A 24,899-nucleotide genomic window follows, 5' to 3' on the forward strand; every position below is an offset into this window, starting at 1 on the left:
TCATGTTTGCATTTGCAAACCTTCCCTTTCAGTTGACTTCTTTATCCTTTGGTCTCTCTCATATTGCTAGAATTTTCACCAAATGCCTTGCACCAGTATTCTTCCAACTAAGCACCACATCTGTCCTTTCCTCAACAACTTTTTGATTTAACCCAGCTTCCTGATGAAACAAGAACTGGCAAAATATAGTTTCAGTTGCACCTGTAAATCTCAATGAACCTTCAGGAATATTGTCTCCTTTCATTAACTACTAAAATATTCTTAAAACCAGGGCTGATCATATCAATTTGCAGGGTGTTATTACGCACAGAAAATATACTTTACATAAGTAACTTCTTTCTAAATGTTTCACATAAGCATATAATTACAGTAAGAACCTTGCTCAGGTATACACATTGGCCCTCAGTTTGGTGGTCCCACATGACAGGCTTCATATGAGAAAAAATAAGGTCTACATCAGGAATATCTGCAAGTAGCACAGCCAGTCATTAGAAGAGGAAATTCATATGATTCTAGCCATTATGAAGTAACTCTAAAGGGAAACGTCCCAAGTAATCAACAATCCAAGACTGCCCTTCACAGTGACAGAAGAGTTAACCACTGATGCATTGAACCTAGCATGCAAATCCCACTTAAATCAGATAATGTTTCAGAGTATGTAGCTCAGACACATCAATATAAAGGGGATGATAGTAGTACTTTATATGCAAAAGGCATTCCACTGAATTATAGTTAGAACTGCTCAGGATAGTGACAGACACTATAATGATGTAGCAAATCAGTAAGAGGTGGACTATAACCCATCCTTTGCAAACAAGCTATGAAAGTATTGGGTATAGCCATTTCCCTGAATATCCACCTTCAGGTGTCATGTATACTCTGCTGGTAAAATGTTCTACAAGGCTATCCGAGCAAGAACATATGTAATCAGCACAAATGGAAATTAAACAGGAAAGTCTTCTTATGCATAAATATGTGGTACCCACCAGGAATAGACTTTCTTGCACTGAAAGTGAACCATTAATTATTAGATTTCTGTACCCTTCAGTCCACGAGCAGGCCTAGAGAAATGTGTATCTTCTCCATTATCTGGCTAATGCAGTGAATCCCCTGCCATTCCACTCAGTCTAAATGCACTGATCAAAGCATGATGGAAAAAGACAAGCTCATTGCTGGCCAAGGCAGGCATGTTTCTCTCAAATTACATAATTGTTTGAGGGAGGAACATACATATCTGTTTCCCATTTTTCTGATGTCTACTAATACAGAACGGTAGGATCCTGATTCACATCAGTCTGAAGTTCATAGGTTCATAGGTATATGTTAAGCTAACAACCACTGCGGCCTTCATAAACCTAGACAAGCATCCTAATTGTATCCTGCAAGTTTTCATAAACCTAGCCAAGCATCCCAATTGTATCATGCAAGTTTATGAGCCTTAGATCTTATTTTAAGAGTATATGAAACTAGGACAAGATTTACAGGCTGTCTCTGTCCATTAGAGACACAGGTGCAAGACCTGGACTGTATTTCTGATTTCCCATTCAGTGGTCCACATTTCTGTTGAATAGGGTGAGGGAAGCATTCTGCTTCATAGAGATGGAAAGCCTGTTCCCATGAAGGGGAATTCTCTGAGATACATACTTGTCCCTCCAACATGTCCTATTTATGTCGCAAGCAAAGTTTAAATCCCCAGATCAAGTAGTTCTGATGTTATTCATTTTACAGATATGCAAAAGGTCTATCAGAGTGGTATCCAAGGATGCCTTCCATGACAGGCATAGATTGTGTCTCAACAGTGTATAATAAATAGAATATAGATATGACTTTGAGGCGATCTGCATACAACATCTTGTTTGTGCCCTGTATTCGTTTTACAAGGAACCTGTGTAGACATTCTAGTTATTACACATGCATGGTCAGGTACATTCTGAATGGGATGCTGTACTCAATGATGAGCTTGATGAGGGCCGAATACATTGGAATGATGACTTCCTTGGATCTGGATGCCATGCTCCTTGGGTTGGGAGAGTGGAGTAATGGTCAAGGTGTTTGCCTTACAAACACAATGTGTAGGGTTTGAATCTCACAAGGGATAATTGGCTAAGCTAAAAATGGCACACAAGGGCAGTTAGCTTAGTACGAACCTATGAACCTACATGTGTTAAGTAACACAGAATAAAGCTATGCTTCTATTTGCATTTCTAGCCAAATCCCTGACTACTGGTTCTATTCTTAGGGGCGGCTATCAATGACGTAATTTCTTAAGGTGACTGACATCCCAAAAAGTACTATAATACATTTCTTGGCAGGAAGTTTTAAACTGGGGCTTTGGAATTAGTCATTAGTCTGTGTTAGTCCTTCCTGTAGGATGTTAGTGACTGGGGAGATTCTGTGACTGCTCCTAGTTTGCAATCATCTGCAAACTTAGTCAGCCAGAGGCTCTTGACATCGGCCTTGTCTTCCATGATGGATATGCTAAAAAGAAGCAGACCAAACACAGAGCCCTGAGGGACTCCACTAATGACTGGCCTCTTTATGGAGGTGAACTTCCCTATCCTAACTTCCTGGGTCCTACCTGAGAGGTAGTTGGCTATCTGCATATAATACAGGGGTTTACGCTTATATCCATGAGCTGGCTTACAATGTCTGAGTGGGATATTGTATCAAATGCTTTATCCAAGTCAAAGTAGGCAGTATGCACCATTGTGCCCTCATACATTAAACTAGTGACCTTCTCAAAGAAGTCCACTATATTGAGTAGGCATGATCAGTACTTAATGAAACTAAAACTGGGTTGGAGCTGGTGTGTGAAGGTTTTCTTTGTCCTTAATAATTTCCATGATAATTCTTTCTATAGCTTCGCAAATGAGACTAGTCAGGTGCATGGGTCTGTAGTTCCTGGGGCCTGTTAATGGCCTGCCCTTGTGCAGAGGGATGATCACTGCAGTTCTCCATTCAAGTGGTACAAAGCCTGTCTGGAGACTATGTTTAAACAGTGACTTTAGTGGCCTTGATAGGTACTTTTTCAAGCTATTTAGAAAGCATCCTGGGATGCTGCTGTGGTTCATCAATGCTGCATTTTTTTTGCATTAGAGAGCACATCTAAGACCTGTTCCCTAGTGATAGTTGTGGGGTGGGGGCATTGTTTGATGGTATTTCCTAGTGTGCAGCCGAGGATGAGATGAGGGTAAAACTGGAGCTGAATTTGTTGGCCACCAGATTTACTAAATCTTCTGGCTTTTTTAATTTCTCCAAATCTTTTGGGTTTCTAGTACCATGATGGGAATGGACCCCATTACTAAGTTAAAGTTCATGAAATTAATATTGTTTCAGTCTTTGATGTCAGCCAAAAGTGCTCTTCACAGCACCCTCAATGTACCCAGTAATGACTCTTTTTGCAATTCATATGGAGTTTCATATATTGGCAACATATCTAAATATGATTGTATATTCTTTTTTATAAGACCTGTTGCTCCTACTACTATTGGAACTGTCTGGGTATCTTTCTTCCACATTGCCCTCGTTTCTGCCTGCAGAACTTGATATTTTATGACTTTGTGTCTCCCTGTATGCAAGACACTGTAGTCACTGGTTGTGGTGATTTCAGTGATCAATGCTACGTTTGCCTTCTTTTCATGGACCACTATATCCAGTTTTCTAGCTTCTATCTTTTGAACTGCTGGTAATGGGTGATCCCATGTGATGTAGACCTCGTCATTTTCTATGATGCTTTGTGGTTCGTGTTTCCAGTATTTTTCTGCCACTTCAATACCATAATGTTTGCACAATTCCCAGTGCAACAGTCCTTCTGCCATTAGTATGTCACAACCAGCAATGGGGCGTGCGACTGTTTCCAATTCGGTTTTACAAAACCTACATTTGTCTGTTTCTCCCACATGTTCAATGGACTTTGTAAACCAACGTGTACGCAGCCCACTATCTTGGGCCCCCAATATTAACCTTTCATCTCTTGGTTTGAACTCGCCCCTCTTTAACTATTCCTGCATTCATTCCTGATCAACATGAAGTTTTTCCAGAACTTTTCTATACTTGCAACTATATTTATGGATTTTCCACATTTCTTGCCTTCTTATTTGGTCCTTCACCTTATATTCTTTCTTTTGATTTTTGGCACATTCATTTGCTGCCTGATTTTTGTCTACTTCTGGTTTGATTTCCATTCCTGCTTGACGCCGATATGCTTCTGATAGATTAAGCAGAGAAGTCATCTTAGATGTATTCTCCTCACGTTTAAAAACATTCACAATGTTTGGGTCTTGTGAAGTCAGCAGATATGTGTGGATTTCCATGAATGCTGATCTATACATGTAATCAATTTGAAGGAGGCCCAACCCTCCTTCGGAAGAGGGAATATGTAATCTTGGTATGCACTGATTTTTATAAATCATTTGGTGAGCATGAAGCATCCTTCTTGTTTTCATATCTAACCTATCCAGCACGTTTTGGGGCCAGTCAGTTACTCTAAAACTGTGAGTTAGTACAGGAAGAGCAAATTGGTTTATAGATTGGATTTTGTTCCTAGGTGTCAATGCTGTTTTCAGGATTCATTTACATCTTCTAAAGTATTCCTTACTAAGTTTTATTCACATTTGTTCATAATTTATTGTTAATCCTTCATCAATTCCCAAATATTTATACAGTCCCTCTTGCTCAAGTTCTTTACCACCTCATTAGCCTAACGAGCCAAGTCTGCAAGACCATGGAATGTATCATCATGGAACTTATAAACAAAGACATTGGTAATCTCCAAACTCTGGACCCCACCCAGTTTGGGTTTGTAAGAGGCAGATCATATCTCCTAAACCTGATAGACTTCTTTGAAGCAGTCACCAAAGCCGTAGACGAGGGTAAGGTCGTTCACACAGCCTATCTAGATCTTGTCAAGGCTTTTCACAACATCCCCCACTCTGGAATTATAGATAAACTCACTAAACTAGGTATAAATCCCTATGTCACAAGATGGGTTGCCAACTGGCTCACTGACAGAACCCACACTGTGAAAGTAGCAGACTCCAAATCCGACTTCAGACCAGTGACAAGTGGAGTACCACAGTGTTCAGTCTTGGGTCATTTCCTGTTTGGTATCTACTTTTCTGAAGTACAGGCTAACACAGAATGTCTTTGGCTAATGAAGTTGGCAGATGACTGCAAACTAGGAGCCATTATCGAAATTCCTAATGATGTGGACATCTTACAAAAGGGCTTCACTGAGACAGATGCCTGGTGTCAAACCCATGGCTTCAAGCTCAATGCCAAAAAGTGCATTGTCATCCCCTTGGGTAAAGTCTCTGTACCCATGTGCTACCACATAGGTGGTAGTCTACTTAACACTGAAAGTGTGATAAGAGACCTTGGGACACAGGTGGACAGTAGTCTCTCCTTTGATAATCACATCACCACAGTAGTCAGGAAATCCTTCTACATGGCACACCTCATCACAAAAGGTTTCTCATCCAGGGAAAAAGAGGTCATTGTTCCCATCTACACGTCACTCATTAGACCCATTATAGAGTACAATGCCCCTTTTGGAATGTACCTCACAAGACATCTTCAACAACTGGAAAGGCCACAGAAATACCTCACAAAGAGGATTACTGGCCTCAAACAGATGCCCTACGCAGACCGTCTCAAAAAACTCCAGCTTTACTCTGTCGCATATTGCCTTCTCAGGTGATCTCTGCCTAACATACAAAGCTATGTCAAACCCAGAGCTGTTGGACATGCTCCACTTAAAGAAATCCCAATACCTCCGAGCTACATGCTCTAGGGACCTAAACCTTGTCACCACAATAAACAGAACATGCTGGAGGGATAGATTCCTGTCCCAGAGACTTCCCATACTCTGGAACAAACTACCTATCTATATCAAACAAAGCTCCTCATTAGCACTCTTCAAGAAAAATCTTGATGATTGGATGGGAGATAGGAAATTCACCCTGGGGATCACCTCTGTGGCTCTGCTCGACAGGGGCACAGGAAAATAATTTTCTTGGGTGGCGAAAGCCAGGGTACCTTTTGGCTAGGCTTATATAGGCCCTAGGGCCAATAGCCTAGTACCTACCTATGAACCTATGAACCTATGAACATTTGTGTCCCAAACAGATATTATCCTGGTACTGCAGTTTTCCTGCTTTAAAGGTTGCTTTTGCACATGTATCAAGACCAAATGACATTCTTATATCATCTGAAGAGGTTTTGACAGCATCCAGTTGTTCTTTCAGTTCCTCATCTGATAAGCTATACAGTTTTAAATCATTGACAAAGAGAAGATGAGAAGTATTTACACTTTGTTGTTTTTTAGGAGCCAAATTATGGCCATGGCCTAAGCTATTAAGTAGACAACTTAATGGGTTAAGGGCAAGGCAGAATAGCAACAGTGACAGAGAGTCACCCTGGAATATCCCCTTTGAATTTTTATCCCTGGGATAATAATTTGTCTTTTATCATGGCTTAATTGCAAAGTGGTCTGCCTCTGTTTCATGGTTACTTTAATGTAGTCAGTCAGTGTAGGGTGTATCTTATACATTTTAGGCACTCTTTTATCCATGAATATGGGATACTATCAACTGCTTTTTTGTAGTCAATCCATGCCATACTTAGATTCTTCCCCTTTTTACAGTTCTCCACAATGATTTTAACAACAAATGATCCTTTGTTCCATTTGACTTTCTTTAATTGCCCTTTTGTTCTATTGCCATAATTGAGTTTCCTTCTAAATGATTATAAACTCTGTCTGCATCAATACCAGTGTATAGTTTATATGTTGTTGGAAGGCAAGTTATGGGTAGCTCACAGGTTCACTCTTACGTAGGAGCATTGTTTTTCCTGTTGTTAGCCTGGATGGTGTCTGTTCAGGGTGCGCATATAAATAGTTCTTACTCATAGCTAAATCTTTGTGCAAAGATGTTAATACTTTTAACCAGAAGTTAGGTACTGCATCTGGGCCTGAGGTTTTCCATTTAGAGGCTTTTCTTAACTTTGTTTCAATCTCTCTGGGTGTTACTTAATCTATTTCATATCCTGTACCTTTAAACTTATCATTTCTTTTACTTCTTCTATCTGTTTAGCATCTTTGTTATGTTCCACAGGATCTTCATAAATGCTTCTCTAAAATGTATCTATTTCTTCTTTTTTGGCGATCTTTCAATTCCTTTTACCTTGTTTCCCAATTGCTTATTATTGCTTATTATTTTTGTACTTTTCCTTTATATTTATTTGGTATCTTCTAAGTTTTTTTTACCTGTGCTGAGATTTTTAGTTTGCTGTTTGCAATAGTGCATAATAGATCATGGTCTGTTCTAATACCATGCATTTCTTTTAATACGTCTATCTTTCTGAGAATTTTTGTTGATCTATTCCCTCTTCTGTATTCTTCTAACAGTGACACTTTTTGTCTTAACTGCTTTATAGTTTTCCCTATTTGATACTTCCATGATGGTATTTGATTTCTCCCCTTCCTTTCCTTCACTGTCCTGTGTTCTTGTGGTAGAACTTTATCAGTTACAGTATTAATTTAGCTGCACAGTAATACATCCTTTCTGTTATATTGCATGGATCTCTATGGACAGTTCTAATAAATGTGTTAATTTGTTTGATCAAACTTCTGACTTTTTGGGTTTTGTTGACCTTCTGCAGTCTATTTCTTTCACTGATCTTAATATATCTGTCTATGTCTATTAAATCAAGCAACTCTTCTCTTAACTCATTTTCTTCTACACTGAGGGCACATTTTTTGTTTTCCATTTCCCGTGGGCATTCTATAGAATGTTCTATAGCATCTTCCTGTGGCACATTCTCTTCAGTGTTATCCTGTGCCATCCATTGCTCTGTCATATGGGAACTCACTAACCTATCAATCCTCAACATTGACTGCATCAGAGATTCCACAGTTTCCTGTTCCTTTCCTTGCTGTTCAACTTCAAGTGAATGTTTATACTGATTTCCTGCGGAAGGCTCCAAAATATCTTTATATGACACCTGACCAATTGCTTCCTGTTCTACTGGTTTCTCTTTAATTTGGATATCCATTGCTCTATCCTGTTGTGGTGCTTTCTGAATTACATTTTCTACACTGCATCCTTCACTTCACAGGTACTCCATAACCTCAGTTTCTATTTCTTTAACTTCGCTATTACTAATCTTCTTTTCTACTTTTCCCTCTTTGTCTTCTTATTTTTTGTATTGTAAAGTTCTCCATGTCCGGATTTCTTTGCCTTTATTTCTCTTCGAATATCTTTGGTCCTTCTCCTTTTGTATTGGTTAGTTGTGCTTACTCCTTTGCATAAGTATTACACCATATTTATTCTCTTTTTCTTTCCCATGTCCATATTTCTTCTGCTCTTCCTCCTTCTCCTTACTTTAGGCCTCACTCCATCATGCTGTGATGTAACCTGTGTTAGACTTTCTACACCAATTTTTTCACTTCACAAGCACTCCATAACTTCAACTTCTATTTTTTTTACTTCTATTTTACTAATCTTCTTTCCTACATTCCCTCTTTGTGGTTTTATTTTTTTTATTGTGAAATTTTCCATATCTGGATGCCTTTGCCTGTATTTCTCTTCGAATATCTTTGGGACTACCTTCTTTATACTGATTAATTTGACTTTCTCATTTGCACAAGTATTGCAGCTTATCAAATCTCTCTTTCTTTCCCATGTCCATGGGCAGGATTCACGAAGCCTCCGTGTAAGAGTTATAACTCATACACGGAGGCTGCAGTTAAATGGAGTGATGTCAGCATGCTCTGCATATTCATGAGAGCATGCTGAATCACACCTAAGGCTAACACGGTCCGTGTAAGACGGTAGGGGGCATGTCCGTAGGCCGAGCCCTGTAAGTGGACACGCCCCCAGAAGAGTAAAAGTGCCCAAAGTAAACACCCACGCCAGAGTCCATGGAAATGTGAATAAACACAACACATGTCCCCACAGACTACGAACATAAAATGTACAAATGAACATCACATAATTTTTTTTTAAATTGTAAAGATGTTTAACCGTGAGTGCACTCGTTTGCGCGGGCATGCCCGTAGCACAGCTACAGTTAGCAGTCAGTGGCAAAGCATATAAGAACTAAATATGCAAAGTAAGCCAAGAAGCAATAGCATAGCGGTAGAGATGTTGGCTGAAGAGCAGGCATTCATGGTTCGAGCCCCCACAAGACCAATTTTTATTTTTAGCAAAATAAGCACGAAACAAGTCCCTGACAAATATGTACACATAAAATCACATTTTATGTAAAATGTAATGAAATAGCCCATTTATATCGAACAAATGTGAGGTAACAAAACAATAAAAAATGCCAGATGTGCCCATAGCTGAGCTACAGTTTAACAGGGTGAGCGCATCTGCAAGTAGGTGAGCAGTGGTTTAACTGGTGCAAAATGAGGGCCCGTAGCTGAGTAGTGGTTTAACATGCTAAATCTATGTGCCCCTAACTGAGCTGAGTGTAATATACATGCTGATAGCCAAATGAGGCTTAAACCAGCTTACCCCGTTTGCGCGGAGCTGCGCACTGCGCAAACAAGCTAACCAACAGGCAACGTTGAGCAAGCCGTATCAAAACTGCCTTTACACAGACACACCCCTCAACTTGTCTAGACAGTCATAAAAAATAAAAAGTAGTGACCAGATTCGAACCCAGGATACTATACACCATAATCAAGGTACTGAACCACTAAGCCATGACAGCAGTACCTATAAATGCAATAATAGCTAATATATAGGAATAAATACAAACTGGAGCATGACAATGCAGGTTTACTGAAGTTGATACAATTCCAAAATGGCCAATCACAGATATGTGCAGGAAAAACGGACTATATAAGCCCCATAGGCGGGAATACACAGCATAAATGATTGTAGAACTGAACTGCAGCCAGAATGACAGGAGTAGGAGAGGGTAGTTGCTTTCAAGCACAGAGGTGGGACATTGAGGAGTCCAGGTACATGGTCTGGCTCCTAGTCCACAATCATGAGGCCCAACTCATGCAGGGTCAGGTCCTCTGGGGAGCATACAGGGCTGAGGCGTGGGACCGGTTGGCTCATGATCTCACCAGTGCCACAGGGATTCCAAGGACTGGTGATCAGGGCCGTCACCACCATGCGGACCTGAAGAGATGCAAGCAGGACCAATTGAACCTTTGGATCCAGGAGGCCCGGCAAATGCCCAACACCCCACTACTGAGTAAGTTACATTTAATTATGTATGTAAGAAATTAAACTAGCTGATATTATGGAGATGTGTATTCCAATATTACTTCATTTATATTACAGCTGCAGGTGTCCGTTCTGCGAACCGCAGAGCCTATGGCGATAGGCTGGTGCGGTTGCGCCACCAGGCAGGTCAGTAATCCACTACCAGTAACTGTAAAGAAATATAAAAGTATGACAGTCAGCAAAAGAGTGCAGTGTAGTCACTAAGGAATAAAATGTGCAAGTAACAGTGTGAAAATGTTTGCAAGTATTGCTTGATTACAAAAGTATGTTGCAGCCTGTAAGCCAAACAGAAAAATGAAAATGTCTGACATAAATTCTGAAATAAAAATGCCCCACCTTTAAGAAAATAGTACACAACCTGCAGCAGGCTGAAAAGTATAGCTGCAGAAGATGATGAAATCACATGTGTGAAATATATCCCTGTTGAAATACTGAAACATGACAGAAGTGAGACTGCTGGAAAGGATTGTAATAACTACAGGTAAAACATGTCAATAAAGCCTAGAAGTAAGTACCATCCTGAATAGTAGAATGAAAACAAGTGAGAGAGTCTGAGAACGTGTCATGAATCCAGCAATACAGTAGTAATAACCCCTGAATAAAGTATACTGCAGTCAGTACAGAATGAAATGCATGTGATAATCCAAACCAAACAGCAAAATCTGTTCAAAGTGTTGCTGCATCTGGAATGTGTATCCCAAAATCTGGATATGTTGCTCTCAGTCTGCAATATGCAGATAGTATGATTGTCTGATATACCAAACATCCACACTTGTCTACAGCTATATAAAGCAAATGTAGCAGGATGATGTAGCTGAACAAAGCTAGATATGAATGTGTATGAAGAACAATAAAATGTATATTGATGTTTCAGTAACAGTCCTATCACCAAGTTGAAATAGTTATCATATAGGAAACTGTAGTTAGAACAGTAGTGTGTATATATGTGCAGCTATTAGAAATGTACAGCATATGTATTGGTATTTGAACGTGTTAATATTATTTTCTTCACCCCACCCTATAACCACATATAACCCATTCCACGTGAAAATGGTATGTGCAATCACAATTAACACCCCTGGACGTTTGTCCTGTTGGGTCATATATATTTGCATGTCCGTTGATGCATCTGCCCTGTTCATACATCCAAACCTGATGGCCTGTTGCCATCAATCAGCCCTGCATGTTGTTGGACTGTGTATTGCTGTTCAAATTATGCATGTGTTATGCTCGCTGTTCAATGGTGTGAATATCTGGGTGTTTGGTTAATGGGAATACTAATGCATGCTGTTACAACTAATTGTGAATGGTATTATATGTCACTAACCCAAACTGTCATGACATAATTCAAAACATAGGACGACAGGGAAGGCAGGTTCCAGCAGAACCACCTCTCCCACCTCAGCTGACGAGTGCACCTGGCACTAGTGCCCAGTCTGGACCCTCCTCCAGTGGCCCTGTGCCACCTGCGGGTGGAAGCACTGCAGGGGATGGGGCTTGCCCCCCCCCTCTGCAAGTGTGGCCGGAGGAGAACCACCACTCACCTTCCGTAGCGTCCGGACTGTGGTGCGTAGGGAGATTCGGGACTCTGTTCTCGAGCCCCTGTGCCAGCTTGAGGCATGGGTGGCACAACTTACGGGCATGCCTGTTGCCCGGCCTACACAGCCCCCAGCACAGCCCCATCCTGGGCAGTGAAGGAACAGTGGCAACTGCCTATGGGTGGGGATATCAGTTCCACTGTTGCCATCTGTGGACTCATGGGCTCTGGATAGCCAAACCTCCGTCCCCGTCAATTGTGTAACACCCCACACGTGTCGTACACCACCCCTGTATGCGTCTTGTTTGTCTTGTCTGTTGACCTACCCAACCTACCTCCCCAGCTATACCGACTTCCTTCACCTGACATACCACTCTCACCTGAAAAAAAAGGGCACTCTGTACCCACAAAAAAATTACGCCCCATACATAGCTGCCCATTCCGCACACATGTCTGCTGGACATGGAAACTATCAATTACAATTGGCTGTACAACAAGTATTATTGTTGTCCTGACACCTCTGTCAGTGGTGGAAGGTTTCAAATGTCACACCAAATTACATACATATGCACAGCTGTTGCTGATGAAGAAATGGGCAGCTATGGACCTTACCTACATGCCTCCAGCAAATCCCAAGCTTGTTTCCCTACTGTCTTACCCTCTTTGTGACCCCTTTTTCACCACTTTCCTGTCTCCCCATTTTCATTTCTTTCAAAGAAAATAGCGCGGGTGTGCGCCAGAGTAAGCACTGTTAAGCAGTTGTAAGCAGGTGTGCGCATGTGTGCACAGAGCTAACCGCCAGTGCGCATGCGTGAGCTCCATGCAAACCAGCGCTAACCTGGTTACAACTGCTTAAAAGTGCCTTAGTCACTTTGATTGACAGGTCCTGTACTCAGTTCAAAAGCAAAATAAAATCACACTGTCAGTCCCGAACCCAGGACCTTAGAAACAGTAGTCTGTATGACCTACCACTAAGCCATGACTCTTATACAAGAACATTGTGCTAAAATAAATATAACATGTAATAGTAGGGATGAATGTAAAGGGAATATAGGATGTGTAGTACCCAAAGCATATCATGTAGAATTACTGTCAAAACTACTGGATTCCCATAATAGTAGTGTGTGAACAGAAACAGCCATGCTAGTTGGTAGCTTGTAGGTAATAATGTCAGTTAATGTACATATATAAATGTATGTATATGTACATATATATATATATATATATATATATATATATATATATATATATGTATAAATATATATCTATATATAGTTGTAGGTGTCATTGTGCATACACACTTACTACAGGGAACAGGAGAGAGAAATGGAGAAATGTGAATCTACAACACAGCCTGAATCATGAGAGAGATACTAACCTTTACACTCACAGAACACTGTCCACAGTATACCAGCATGGTCCCCACCCTTACAATCTGAAAGGGCAACGCCTATCTCACATACCCTTTTATAGCACTGACCTGAAATCACAGTGAGAACTGCAATCACTACACAACTGGCTGTATGCAATTAGCAAATGCTGGCTTACAATTGGTGCAGAGGCCATCACATGGACCTATGCAGATACCTACAAAAGCATCCTGTTCTAACACTCCACACATGCAATACATTCATTGCACTGTCTGGAAGCAGACAGAGGGAGAGAGACAAACTGAGAAAAAAAAAAAAAAAACATGCTACACACTGTGACTCTAAGCTGTCAGCAGTGACAGTAGCAGCAGGAATCAGAAGCAGTGGTAACGCAACCAGCTGTGACAAACACAGGTAATGCAAAGTAGCAGGTTAATAGTGTGTATACTGTGAACCCTCCAAATGTGTCATAGGTCTGTATCTATAGGTATGTCCATGTGATATGTTGTGTGTACGTAGTTCCACCAAAAGGGGATGACTATACATTACATGTCAATCAATGTTAGGCCATGATCCTGGCAGCAGTTGTCTGTGTGTTGCCCTCAGCAATGGCTGTAGTGACTGCTTTGAAAGGTCAGCCAGGTTCAAAAGGCAGGATCAGCCCATCACAAAGGCACACTGGCTGGGAACAAGTGTCTGCAGGTACCCGATATCACTGCATATGCATCCCATACTGCATAATTCCATAGCTTAGCAGACCAGGCCAGTTATGCATATGATGTGGTAGTTCCCAGGGTCAGTTGAGGTGCCTCCTTAGTGGTGTGGGACCACTGTTGCTGTATGCCACTGTCCAGGTACATATCCTGTAGTAGGGCCAAGATAAAGTATCAGTGTTATATGCGGTTGTATGTCCTCTTGGAGTGCAGGTAGCACACATCCAGGGATACCATGAGGTCACAGTGATGCTGTGTGTTCTGCTTTGCTGAGGGCGGCCCTCACCTGGACATGTGAGATGATAGGGAGGTTACATACAGCTGTGATAACTATTTCAACTGGTGGGGGAGAAGGAGGGGGGATATGTGCACCGAACCTGTCTGCAAGAATGTTGCCAATATCTGTGTGTTTGGTGAATGTTAAGTAGGTGTGTATTAACACAGAGCATATCTGAGGCATTTGGTCCATATGTGTAACATAACTGAAAAAGGCCTTGTGGTTATCCATAGTGTTTGTGGCCATTTCCCTCCCAGAGTAGGCCTTGGCCGTTGTTATGAGGGACCGTAGCTTAGTACCAGTGCTGACCACAGATGCCTTCCCTTAATGTGAATCTGCTCTGTCCTGCAGTAGCCTCCTGCTATTGTTATACAATCTGCCTCTGGCTGGGGTCCTCCGGACAGGATGCCTAACCTTTGTGCATGGGGTCTGGGTTAGAAATATGTGTGCAAGTTCCATTCAATCTGTGGCATGTCCATGGTAAGCATTTGCAAAGGGGTCAGCAGTGTGGGTTGTGGCTTCCACTGGCCCAGTGTGCTGCATGGATACCATCTCAGTCCTAACAAGTGAATAAAGTGAATAACTGTCAAATCACATACATATCAAAGTAGTCTACTGTGCTGATGGTGGTGGTGGGATATGTATATCCAGGCCGAGTAACTTGTGTCCACATCACACTAGTGGATGGCGTCCCACATACAGTACCTTGGGATGAACCCCCAGAGTGAGGTTGTGCATTGGACCTGTCAGTGTGTGCTGACCGATGGGGCATGCTACTATGTTGTGTGGAATGTTTTTTATTTATTTATTTTTATTTTACATTTGTTTACCGGGCTAGTCTAGCTGGATATATGTCCATTTTCAGTAGAGGCCCGGGGAGAAAAGCTCCACACATAACAAAATAAGGCAGACAGACAAGTTGTTAATAAGACATACGGTAAAATAGAAATATACATCAAATTGTTAATAATATCAAGATACATTTAGAATTCAAACAGTATAAACTCAAATACAATATTCAGTAGGTTTAAAAGCAATATTCCTGATATAAAGGTTATGCAAAGGCATCAGTCATATAGATAAGAGTTAAGGCTTAGAAGGGAAGAAAAGTAGAAGGAACATGAAAGAGAAATATAAAAGGGAAGAGGCAGGAGGCAAGAAGAAAGAGAGGAAAGGAAAGGAAGACAAGCAAGAGGAGGTGGGAGAGATGGTAGATGTAGGTCAGAACATAGAAGTACAGTAAGGGAAAAGAAATCAGGGTAGAAGCTAGTTTTAAGCAGAAAAGAAGGGTTAAAGGTATAGAGAGGGTGGGGAGAGGGAAGTTAGCCTGGAGTACTGCAGGAACAAAGCCAGTGGTTTTGGAAGTGCAGTTTAATTTGTTGTTTGAACAGAGATAAGGATGAGATTAGAGTTAACTCTTTGGGTAGGGAATTCCATATTCTGCCTACAGTATTGGTGAAAAGAGAGTCACCAGCTACGTTGTGGGCCTTTATAGGTTTGGTCATCAGTTTGCAAGAGGAACGAAGAGAGGTGAGATTGTTATAAGGGAGTAACAGTTGTGATAGTATAGGGGTATTACTAGGTTGGTACAGTAATTTATGGGCAATAGAAAGTTGTGAGATCATAAGATAGTTTTGTAGTTCAAGCCAGCCTCATTGTTTCAAATTGAGGCAGTGATGGGTTCTAAAAGGGTTACCAGAGGCGAAGCGTGCAATGTTATTATAGCAAGTTGCTAGTTTGTTTAGGTTAGTTTTCTTAAGGTTGGTGAAGATAGGAGAGGCGTAGAAGAGAGTAGATATAAGATGGGAGTGAGCAATAGTAGCTCTGGTAGATGGGGTAAGAAATCGTTTAATACGGTATAATGATCCTATTTTTCTGTTTACTGATTTGATGGTGTTATTGATGTGTTGGTCAAAAGAGAGAGTGTTATCAATGGTAATTCCTAGTAATTTAGTTGTGGAGTCAGGAGAGATGACAGTGTTGTTGTTTGAGGAGATGGAGAAGTTTAGTGGAGATGTACGAGTGGTGGGGGTGAAGAGGAGAAGTTTGTTTTTTTTAGCATTGAGAAGTAGGTACCGTCTAGTAAACCATGTTTCTACAGTGTTAAACATAGTTTGAGTTAGAGAGATTAGATCTGAAGAGAAGGATGCTGAACAAATGAAAGTGGAGTCGTCTGCGTATTGGATGCAGGTAGCTTGAGGAATTACAGAGTGGAGATCATTAATATAGAGGGAGAAGAGGAGAGGACCAAGAATGGAGCCCTGAGGGACTCCAATAGTAATGGGGAGTAAGGAGGAGATGTGGCTATCTCAAATAATGGCTTGTTGTCTGTTACTAAGGTAAGATGTAAACCATTTGATGGCAAGGCTATCAAATGAGAGGGATTTAAGAATGCTGATTAGAGAAGAATGGTTGACAATGTCAAAAGCCTTTGAAAGGTGGCAGGTATTGTTGCACAGGTGTTGGCTGAGCACTGATATCTGGCCATGTACCTGTGTATCCACCACGACACACACACATGCAACATATGGGAGTAGTAGTATATCACTACACATGAGTATCATGTATAGTATGTGTGCCATATATTGCTGACATAGTCTGCTGATATCCTGTTTGTGTTCTCTTCCAGGGAGATGGTGCGTCAGCGTAATCCCGCCTACTCTGCAGCGGAAGATAAGGAGATACACCAGAGCCTGGTGCGGGAGTATGACATCCTGTTTTCCCACACCAGTCAGAATCAGCAGGAGAGGGCTGCACTGTGGCAAGACCTTGTCCGTAGGGTAAATGATATTGGCATGCATAATAGGACATATGAACAAGTACGACATCACTGCAGTGATTTAATCAGAAGTGTCCGTCAGCGTGCATCAGATATCCACAGGCAACAGGTTGCCACAGGAGGTGGGGTGGCCACACATCCCCCCCTCACCAGACTGGAGGGGCTACTCCTAAGTGTTGTGGCTCCAGCCCCGGAACAGCAACAGCAGTACACCTGCATCATGATGGAGGCTGGAGCCACACAGCAGCATGACATGGAGCGTGCAGGTAATATGCCATATGTACACTTGACTGTTCTGTACACTGTTAGTTTATGCATGTGTAAGGTGTGTCCATAGTATGTATCTGTCATCATAGTATGTAATTGTTCATGTGTGATACTGGCAATATCAGCAGCTGACGTGTGAAAGGCACCTGGTGTACTACTGCACTGTATCATATGCAATATCAATGGCACAGTTGCTCCCACTGACATTAATCTCATCATTTCTGCAGGTCCCTCCGGGGTTACAGCAAGGCAGGCCATCCATGCTGGTGAGTGTGTTTAACAATACCTATAATAGTCCTGATAGTGCTAGTAACACTAGTGTAACTCAGTAGTGCTCTGTGTGTATACTGCGGGTGTGCATGTGTGCAGGTGTGCCTGTGCCCATGTGTGCATGTGTGCAGGTGTGTCTGTGTCCACGTGTGCATGTGTGCATGTGTGCCTGTGTCCACGTGTGCATGCGTGCATGTGTGCATGTGTGCCTGTGTGCATGTGTGCATGTGTACACATGACCACGTGTGCATGTGTGCATGTGTGCATGTGTCCATGTGTGCATGTGCCCACATGTGCATGTGTGCATGTGTGCATGTGTCCACGTGTGCATGTGTGCATGTGTCCATGTGTGCATGTGTCCACGTGTGCATGTCTGCATGTGTGCATGTGTGCCTGTGTGCATGTGTGCATGTGTGCATGTGTGCCTGTGTGCATGTGTCCACGTGTGCATGTCTGCATGTGTGCCTGTGTCCATGTGTGCATGTGTGCCTGTGTCCATGTGTGCATGTGTGCAAGTGTCCATGTGTGCATGTGTGCATGTGTGCATAAGTGCATCACTGGTAACAATGTCTGGAGACTGTAAACTGTGTTTCCTGTCTTCCTCCCACAGGTTCTGGTGCTGCTCTGGTGTCCTGCAGCAGGGAACCTGAATCTTGTGCCACAGGTACTGGTAATGATGATATTTGTGTAATGGTACAGGAAGGTGTGTCAGGGTCCGCCATTGGTCAGCCAATTAACAGTACACAGCTGTCAACCCCATCATTGCGCACAGTCATCCTGCCAGTACATCCTTTGTCACCATTGTCCCTAGGTGATGGACAGGATACAGTGGGCATAGACCAGGGTAATGTGGTACCTGTGGCACATGTGTCCCCACACAGCAGCCATGGGCAGGGTCCTGCGATAGTACCACACAGACAGTTGCCCATGGGTTCTCGTGGGAGCATCCGTGGGCGTACTGCCTCTGGCCGACGTGCCCAAAGAGGTCTGTCAACCTCAGCTATGTTTTGAACTGTCATGCAGGCACAGTCGCGTATGGAAAGGTACACCAGACAGGGTCTGAGGAAGCTGAGAGCATGTCGCACAGCCATGACTGACAGTATGCGTGACATCGCGGATGCTATCCGTAATTTCACCGATGTCATAGACAGACGTTGTGGGGACATATTACAGCAGTTCCACAACCAAATGTCCATGAGCCAGGGCAATGGTGGGTGTTTGCGGCGTCGACGTGGCCGTATGCCAGCAACAGCAGCAGCTGGCAGTCAGCGCGGATGACAACAGGCCCGCGCACGCCCCCATAGTGCCAGCAGCAGCCCCAGCAATGCTGGGTCTGTGCTGTCATCGGAACGCCCCAGGAGACCACGTGCACGTGGCTCTGGACAGTCCCAACAGAGACTGTCCAGTCAACACACTCCCACTTCTGATGACAGTACCCAGTCTGGCTTAGTACTGGATACGGTATGTAGCACCCCTGCCAGGCACAGGTACCGTGTCCGTGCCCACAGACACTGATCTGTATGACCTGCCAGGTGCAGTCTGTGGCTGTTCACAAACCCCAAACCCCTGTATATGGCAGCCATGAGGTGGAACTGTGTGCATGCATACACACATGTGAAATGTTAACACCTAGGGCGACCACATACATGCACACACTGCACCAACACTGCCCCACCCTGTACTGCTGCCCCTCACCAACACACATACACACACATGTCAATTGGTGGTATCAGTGGCTGACTCAGGCATACCTAATTCACACCCTGTGCATATGATGACACTGTGCCACCTCCTGCAATCTCCAACATCATTGCAGGAACAGGTAAACACGTTGCTGATGCACAGGGTGACTACATAGAAGTGTATTAGTAGTATCATGTTGGTAACAGTACAGTGTGCTGCTATGACTGTGTAAATATCCCAGCATGCCTGATGCAGTAACTGTATGAATGTCCTGAATTGTTATCTGCACCCATAGTACATACCAAAGTGTAACAGCTGCACATAATTGCATGCCGGTGGTAAGGATGTCAACAGATAGCTGCATACATGCGTAGCACAGGGGGGAAGCTAACGCAAGTAGTGATATGCAATGGTGGACATGTACAGTAATGGTGTGAAGTTGCCCACAACGACTATGCAATGTGGATGTTTGCACATGTAGATATCTGTGCAGTACCAATGTAATCCAAATCACAAATAACTATGACATAATATCAGTTCTACCATGGGCATCTGCGCTGTGTATTCCTGGGTACTTGTTGATAGTGCCTACATATTTGCATTGTTACTTACTGTTATTGTTACCCCTTCTTTGTTGTACAATGCACTACTTCCAGCCCTGCTTACTGTAGCTTTGTTTGCATGCATGTTCGCTTGGGGTTCCCTGGAACACTGCTTACACCTGCAATGCAGAGTTACAGTGCTTCTGTAGACTCCTAGTGACATCTGCATAGCGTACGATACGTATGTCAACTTTACACATGACAGAACGTCACTGTCTGTCCTGTACGCATGTACATTGCCTGTGACACATTGCACATGTCTTACCTGGCATTTACCCATGTGTGCAGTCATATATGCCAGTGCTATGAAACAGTAGCAGTACACCCACACATACACACCTTCAGTATGTTGTTCCCCATTGGCCCTATGTGTTGGTACTCACCATGGCAATCACACTACTAGGGTAGCATGTGCAAAGGTAACCTGTGAATCACCTCTATGGTCCAATTGTGGTTTATGTGAGTCATGTGGCAATGTCACAGCTGCCACATGTATGCAGTCAGCCATCACCCTTGGCCAGGAATGTACAACACATGTGTGGGATGCCACCACACAGCCAATCTGGGGACTGAGCTCTCTGAACCCAGTAATGCCATACCCTGTCAGGTGGCATGTCATACTACATCCTGGACAAACTTCAACCCCAATCCCTGCTGCTACTATTGATAAAACCCCTGAAGATGTTTCTGATAGTTCTGACCAATTCTTTACTGAGACATTTCAAGCCCTAGCTAGCCATCTACCTCCTAGCTCCCCTGGTCCTGAAAGTAGCACCCCTAGAAACCTACTTGCGTTCAGCTTCCAACCAGTCACCACTTCACTTCTCCGTACCTTGATTGAAAAAGTAAAACCCATTACACTTTCTGCTGATCAACTCCCTGCCGAGTACCTACAGAAATCAGCTGATGCTATTGCTTACCCCATCTCAAAACTAATCAAACGAACCATGGTAGAATCTAAATTTCCCACCATCTGGAAAATATCCTATGTAATCCCACTTCACAAAGGAGGCAGCTGTACCGAATTCTCTAATTATAGGCCAATAGCTATACTCTCTCCACTTGCAAAGATTATGGAAACTTTATTCATAGACAATTCATGCACCACCTAATCCAAAATCACCTTATGGCAGACACACAGCATGGCTTCCATCCTCATCACAGCACTACTTCAGGCCTCCTAGCCTTTACTAACACCATAAACCATACTTGCAACAATAATTATATATCCTCAGCCCTCTTTTTGGATCTTTCCAAGGCATACGATATGGTTGATCACCAACTTGTAATCCACACCCTGCAAACATTCTGTCTAGATACTGGAGCCTTCCAATGGTTTCAATCCTACCTGCATGGTCGACAGCAGGCTGGCCTCTGGCAGAACAAACTCTGTAACCTTCTACCTAACACCCTCAGAGTACCACAAGGCTCTATACTAGGGCCCTTGCTGTTCTCCATCTTCATTAACGACCTTTATACTGTCATCCCAAAAGTCAGCTGTAGCCAATATGCTGATGACTCTACTCTGATTTGCTCAGCCACATCTCCAGTAGAGTTATGGTCAGCTATCCAGACCACCTTTAATACAATAGAAAACTGGCTTTCTGAACATCGTCTGATCCTAAATCCCAAAAAAACTCAACTGCTGTTATTTCACCAACATGTAGGTCTACCGCTTTCACCTTTACCATAAAATCAAATGATGGCACAATAATCTCCCCTGACCCATCTACTAAACTATTAGGTGTCATCATAGACAATAATCTCAAATGTGACCTACATGTTAACCAAACTATCAAAACCATCAATAAAAAGTAGGGTCACTTTAAAGAATAAAAGCCTTCCTAACCCCTCCAGCTAAAATTGCCATAGCTCGCTCACACCTTCTTTCAACCCTTCTGTATGCATCCCCTCTACTCTCGAATATGAACAATACTGTCCTTAACAAACACTCAATTTGCTACAACCACATTGCCAGGTTTGCCACTGGGCTGCCTTTTAGGACACATCATTGCATCAATCTAAATCAGCTTGGTTGGCTTGAACTTCCTAGCCTAATACAGTATAACCAACTGATTATGGCCTATAAAATCCTCTATAATCCGGACAATACTCCTGCACTTCAAATATTATCACCCCCTATAACAATCCTAGACCGCTTCGATCCTCTAACAAACTACTAATTCAGACTAGCAAAATTAATAACACAGCCGGTGATTCTCTCTTTGCAAACTCTGTAAGTAGACCCTGGAACTCACTTCCAGCTGATATTACCTTACTTTCCACCTTAGGTCAATTTAACACTAGACTCAAACAACATTTGTCACTTAACTGGCTATGTCAATGTATCAAGCCTGGCTAACTCGAATGTGTAAAATCTGTTAACCAGTTTACTGTGTAATTTAATTTAATCCTGACTTGTGCTCAGGATTAACTTTAACCTGTGGAACATGTTTAACTTGCTTACTTATGTAATCTCAGTAAATAATCTGTTTGTAATATGTAATGCTGGTATTATGTAATGCTGTATCTGCTTACCCTTGGAGCTTTTCTCCCCGGGCCTCCGCTGAAAATAGACATGCATCCAGTCGGACTATCCCAGTCAACAAATGTAAGATAAATAAATAAATAATATTACAGTGACTACAATACAAGTCAGACATTGACACGCACTGACAGCATGCTGAACACACTGGGGCATATGTGGGGACTCAGAATAGCATCCTTCCTGAGCATCACACACCTCTGCAGCTGGCACACAGGCATATGTTCTGTCGGAACAGAGCACATGCCACACATGGCACACACATCCCGTGTGCCACACACTCACAGCCTGTAGGGCTACACAACACACCTGCTACAGACGTGTCAGGTACCTGTCTTGGGTGCTGCACTGCGGTCCCGCTCAACAGGCTGTATCTGGTGAAGGTCACAGTGATATGCCTCAGGGGCACTATGGTCCACCACAGAACACATGCATACAGGTCAGTCAGAGGCATGGACACATATGACTCACTCATTGACCATGCCAGTATGGCTGACCTGAGACATACCTCCCTGGACTACATGATAGGGAACATAGAATGGATCTCTCAGCATGTGGCACAGGCCAGTATGAGCCTGATCTTGGTTGCCAACATACCCTCACCAGGTATGCTACCACTATATGTGGGAAGGGTGTTGTATGTCTACATTATGCTCAGTCTCCAATGTCATTCATAGGGTATCCGCTGGCTGTCAACGTGTGCTTACATGATAGGAAAGCCACAATGATGTGCAAGGGTCATCTTGCACGTGACACCCATGGCCCGATGTATATTGGCAAAGCTCCTTGATACACACATACTGCCTTATGCTGCAGGACACAGTTTACATAGCCACCTCCGCGGGTATCACACAGGTTAGGACACTAACAGTGCTGCTACACAACAACAGCAGTGTACACCACAAGATGCATGCACCGGACACTGTCCTCAGCACGGTGAACTGCAATGTCTGTGCAGTACCAGAGTCCAGATTCATGGCTCACAGGTGTTACCCATCACTGACAGGTTATGCCCCATACCATGCCTGTTGTCCCCTACACATGTAACACACATGGACAGGGGGGTGGTATCCCAAGGCACCACAGATACACACACCTCCAGGTTGTTGGCACAGCACAAAGCATCAGGGCCTAATCATGTGCAGCTAACAGTGTGTCGGACTGCCATCTGGTTCATAGCCTGGCACACACAACCCTCCCATACACAGGAAGACCACCTATCCTCCATAACAACACTGGCAATATGACAGTCTCAAGAACTGTCTTTATATGGCTGGACTGCATCCAGCCAAACATTGTGCGTGAGCATTACTGTAGCTACAACACACTAGTTGAAGGGTTCACAGCATGTGGTCACTGAATTGCAGTGGAATGACATGTTACCACTACCACAACAGGTGGGAACATGCAGCACCTGTACATCAACTACATGTACACTATATGGCCCAGACCAGATGTGTATCCCCTGCTGTAGGTATTTTACCATATACACCCACACAGTATAGACACATACTGTGTGCGGCCCCTGCACAGTAAGACACAGTCATATTGGTATACATTGCAAATACCATTTATCCACTCGAGGCATGTGTCAGACATGGTAACTACTGCAGGTCACAGGTATTTATGTGTATGTGTCACACACATACATCATGTGTACAATGCCATTGCTAGTTTAGGCAATGGCATGCATTGTTATGTACAAATACCCACACAAGGTCATAATGTGTGACACAACCACAGGTGGCAGTTGTGGGTTACCAAAACATACCTATCTGTACTCTGACAATGGTAATAGACACAGTAGCAGAGCGCACTATTGGCATTACTAGCCAACTAGCCCTGTTTGGCTGTGCTGATAGTGTGGTAACATCCCCTGTGTTTACTGGGGGAATATGCAGCATCTGGTGTATTGTAATATTTGCCAGAAAGATCTGCTCTCTCACACTTGCATTTACACACACCCTACTACCCCCACACACACACTTGCTATTTGCAGGATTCATACCCCTACCTAACTAAGTCACGACACGTGAGAGAGACGCATTAGCAAAATGCACTATTTGGATTACTAGATAGTTCCTCTTCTCTGGCTGTACTTATAGGGTGCTGACATCATCAGTATTTTGAAAGGGTAATGTGCATCAGGTAGTGTGATCTCCTCATTGCCAAAACTAACATGTTTGTTATACGGAAATGCACACACACAAACTCCCCACATCCAAACTTGCAGGTTTCAAACCCCTACCTAAATATGTTATGGCACTTAAGAGTGACGCTGTAGCAGGTTGCGCTATTCTGAGTACTGTTGGATGTCTCTTCTCCAGCTGTATGTATAGGGTGCTGTCATCATCACTGTTTGGAAAGGGTAATGTGCATCATGTAATGTGATCCCCTGATTTCAAAAAAGCACATGTTTTTTTATACAAAATTGCACACACACAGAGCCTCCACATCCAAACACACACACATGCCATTTACAGGTTTCAAACTCCTATTTAACTATATTACGATACTCGGGAGAGACGCATTAGCAGAGTGCGCTATTCGAATAATTGGGAGGTTTCCCGTCTCCTGCTTTACTTATAGGGTGCTGACATCATCAGTGTTTA

This window comes from Protopterus annectens, chromosome 7.part0 (assembly GCF_019279795.1).
Source record: "Protopterus annectens isolate FY-2018-M chromosome 7.part0, PAN1.0, whole genome shotgun sequence".
NCBI lineage: Eukaryota > Metazoa > Chordata > Ceratodontiformes > Protopteridae > Protopterus > Protopterus annectens.